The sequence below is a fragment of the Callospermophilus lateralis genome, chromosome 6, assembly GCF_048772815.1.
Source record: "Callospermophilus lateralis isolate mCalLat2 chromosome 6, mCalLat2.hap1, whole genome shotgun sequence".
NCBI lineage: Eukaryota > Metazoa > Chordata > Mammalia > Rodentia > Sciuridae > Callospermophilus > Callospermophilus lateralis.
Window position 1 is genome coordinate 118,063,503 of NC_135310.1, and position 4,493 is coordinate 118,067,995.

The following is a 4,493-nucleotide window of genomic DNA, read 5'->3' on the forward strand; positions in this document are numbered from 1 at the left end:
CCTGCCCAAGAGAGGACTGGAGGTCCCTCACAGAGGCTCAGTTTTCCTCATCTGCAAAAGGGGTGCACTTATAAAAACCCACCCTTGGGGATGACGTATGAAACGGGAAAAGGGTCAGTTCTTTGGCGGCTTTAGCAAATGACCGTGCTGGTGGCTGGTGCTCTTTAAGAGTTTCCCGTGTGCCAGGCCTCGCGCTGAGGGCTCACATATGTCTTATCTCGTTTAATCCACATACTAAGCCCCTGAGGTTCCTAGGTGAGGAAACGAGGCTTGCTGACCTTAAGGGGTCACTTTTCTGTCCACGGCATCTTGGCTGAGCTCTTTACTGTAACTGGCCCGACCTCCTCATCCTCTGTGCCATCACAGGTGGCCTGTGACTATGACCCAGTGAAGGCCACCGTCCTCCTCGCCACCTGCGGTTTCCTAGGCTCCCGACCCTCTACCTGCCAGGTGACCTTGGGCCATTTGCACCACCTCTGTGGAGTGGCTTCTCATCTGTAAAATGGGGATGCTTCTCCTGCCCTGAGCTCCCAAGGCAGCGGGAACCTTCCATAGGATGGTCTCCGTGGAACCTCAGGCCGTGCCCTGCTGCCGTCGGTGCTGCTGGCTAGGGCTCTGCCACCCGGGGCTGCTCTAGAGCACCAGGACACCTCTGTCCCCTCAGCGGCTGCTCTCTGCTCCCAGCCCTGAGGGCTGACGGGGCCTGGGGGTCGGAGCCTCTGCCAGGCAACCCCCAGGTCAGGTCGGGGAGAAAGAGCAGGAGTGTCCCCCTCATCCACCAGAGCTGCTCGAACTTACCCCCTTTCCCCAGAAGCAGGAAGCCGCCCTGTCTGCCCCCAGCAGGAAACCACCCACCCCCTCACGGGGCCTGCGCTGGCTGAGTCACCGTGCAGGAGTCGATAAGGACTCTGGGGCTTTGGGACACAGCGCTGGGCCAGTCCCTGAGCAGGGAGACTCCTGGATGAGTCCCGCCTGGGACCCCTGGCCTTACGGGAAGGGGCCAAGCCGGTGGCTTGGAAAGAAGGTTCCGTGGGGAAGTCCTCGGCCCTCTCACTGACCCCGAGACGGCTCCCTGCCTGTGCCTCAGCCTGGATCTACATGACTCCAAAGAAGGGCACTGCCAGACTCTGTCAGCCCTCATTTTATGGATCAGGGGGCTGAGGCCAGAGAGGACAGGGGCTTGTGGAGGTCATGTGGCCTCCTCTCCCCACCCAGCCCCTGGCTCCCAGAGTGGCCTCACTTCTTCAAGGTCCAGGTGGGAGAGGGCTGGGGAGAGGCAGTTCAGAGGTCACTCTTCAGTTACAGCTTTGGCATTTGCCGGCTGACATGTGGGTGGTTGTTCAGGGGTGCGTATCCCAGGGGCTCTGCTTACCCCAGGGCAGTGAGTCTCACCCACCGTGAGGCCATCAGACGGGGAGTGGGCTGCTGGGAGAGCAGGCGTGGGCAGAGTTCCGACCCCGGCCCTGGATTCTGGAACTCTCTCCAGCCTTGGGCTGAGCTCCATCCTTCCCTCCACCTCCCAGGCACATGAGGCCTTGGTCTGGGGATGGACACCTGGGTATCCTTCTCTGAGCATTAACTGAGCACCTATGATATACCTGGCATCTGGTGAGACTCGGGGTTTCCATTCTATTTTGTTTACACGTTTAGACTTCTGTAAAGTGGCGGGTCCCTGGACACTATGTCAAAATGCACTCTCTCCCCAGGAATCCTAAAGGCAGGAGAATGATATTTTCATGGTTTGAAACAGTGGCCAGTCACCTTCTCTTTTTTTGTCAGATTCGTTAAGTGCTGAGGTACACGGAGTCTATGAGCAAAGCGAGTGTGTTAGTTAATGAGGCAAATGACATAAGTCACTGTCTCCCCCCAGCTGACAGTTCCCAGCACCAGCCACCAGCGCCCTTACCCTCCGTCTTCACCACTGCACTGATTCTTGCCCCTGAAGGCTTTTTCCCTCTCAGGGACGTTCCACACACAGCATTTTCTTTAATCCTGGTGGCCCTCCATGGCTTGAGCTTTTCCTGCAGGAAGCCTGGACTGACGCTGGTGGCCATGGTCTCTGTCACTGAGGATCCTAGTGGAGATCCCAGTGTTAAACGGCTTTCCACAACTGTAACATGTACCGAGATGATCAGCTTATTAAGAGAAAAGCTTTGCTTTGGCTCACGGTTTTGAAGGTTCCAGTCCGTGATCAGGCAGACCCATTTCATGGCGGGAGTTCTTGACAGGAGTTCATGGAGTTCACGGCGGAAAAGGGGAAATGGAAAGGGCTGGGTCCCACTGTCCTCTTCGAGGGCACACCTCCATTGACCTAACGCCTCCCCTTCGGCCCTGCTGCAAGGGTTCCACCAGCTCTGAAACGCACCACACGGGGGACCAAGCCTGTGCCACATGGGCCTTCAGGGACATTTCAGGATGAAACACAGCACAGCCTTTCCCTGCTTCTTCCTCTAGTCCCTCCCACAACATTAACCCACATGGTCCGTTCAAGTGTCTCTCAAAAGTTGTGCAGGAGCCAGGCACAGTGGGGCATGCCTGGAATCCCAGCGACTCGGGAGGCCAAGGCAGGAGGATCGCAAGTTCAAAGCCAGCCTCAGCCACTTAGCGAGGTCCTAAGCAATTTAGCAAGGCCCTAACTCAAAATGAAAAATAAAACGGGGGCCGGGGGTGTATCTCAGTGGTTAAGTGCCCCTGGGTTCAACCCCTGGTTCCAAAAAAAGTTTATGCAAACTCATACTGAGAACATTCACAGAGCAAGGTCCGGGGCCTCTGCAGGGCCCAGCGTCTGGTGGTGAGTGGGAAGAAGGCGCAGGAGCTTCTCAGGTGCTCAGTGTTGGGGCCCCTCCTCCTGCTGACTCTGTCACTCCATGGAAACCACCCCCAAACTGGGATGGATGGGAGTTTAAAGTGTGTTGTTGTTCTGGAATCAGAATTCGTATTTAAGACAGATTTTTTTTTTTTAATTAGAGCTTTATACATAGTAGTTGGGTTCATTTTGATCAAATCATACATGCACAGAATTCGATTTCAGTCCCCATCCTTCCCCTTTCCCTCCCTCCCTCCTTCCTTGTATTCTCCTTCTATTCTGATCTTTCTTTTGCTCATTTATTTATTTATCTTCGGTTGGTACTTTCCATGTATACATAAGGTTGAAATTTCCTGTGGAATAATTAGATATGCGTATAACATGATTTTGTTAAATCCATTCCATGTTTCCTGCCCCTTCCTCTCCTCCCTCCCTCCCTCTCCATCTCTTTCTTCTACTTCTTCTCCACTGATTGTCATTTATCTTGCTGAGTTGCTTAGGGCCTCTCTAAGTTGCCGAGGCTGGCTTTGAATTTGCCATCCTCCTAACTCAGCCTCCTAAGCCGCGGGGATACAGGTGTGCGCCACTGCACGCTGCCTGGTCTCCCCTTTATCTTAATGATTCCTGATCCCTGGCAACCTGCCTTCTTTGCAAATTCGACCCTTAATTTTTTGGAGTCCGACTCATTTCACTTAGTGATGTTCTCCAGTTCCATCCGTTTGCTGGCTAATGCCATAATTTCATTCTTTTTTTATGGTGGAGTAAAACTCTGTTGTGCATATATACTGCATTTTTATATATGATATCATTATCTTAATTTTTTTTAAAAAAATTTCAATATTCTTGTAGGGTAATTGCCCATACATTGGGGGCTGGGGTTGGTGATGAACCAACAAAGGGGATAGAACTTGAGACGGTAGCACAGAACTGAGGGAAGCAGATGTACAGGAACAGACCATGCCACTCTGGGGACAATAGGGGTCAAGTGCTGGTGAGTCCTGCTTGGGAGGCGCCAGGGAAGTGTCTCTCAGGAAAATCACCTAGACTTGGGATCCTGTCTTCTTGCATTCATTCTAGAGGGGTGAGGTCTGAAGACACAGGATGGCCTGGGGCTTTATGCTCCTTGAAGGTCAGGAGAATGCCGGATACAGATTCTGGGCACTCCAACGCGAGGGCTACTCTCCAGGGAAAGGCCTGCAGTTTAAAACCACATCCACCAGGTGGCGCAAAAGCCCCATTTTATATTGGTGTTGGGGCCCAGCTGCCCACAGCTGGGACAGAGGCTACCTGTCTTCCTTTACTGGTGGGATGAGGAGGACTCTCCAACTCCTGCATGCTCTAAACAGTCACTCAGCCTCTGCTTGAATACCTCCAGTGACCGGGAGCTCGCCACCTCTAGGGGAAGGCTAAGTAGCAGTGCTGGGGTGGAATTGAGGCATACCAAAAAGTATCCGTCTGATGATACTGTCACCTTCCTTTCCCAATCTGCAGGGCACTGCTTTCTGAAATCCCTACCTATCAGGTCTCGTTGGGAATGCTTATCTCCTTTCCTTTTTATCACCTTATCCTCTGGTAGTTTATCAAAGTTCTCAGCAGAGCCTGGATGAGACCTTTTAGAGGTTGGGGGCATATGCCAGGTGTGTGTCAGAAGCCTCTGTGCCCTCCCACACACAGGAGCCCTGGTTAG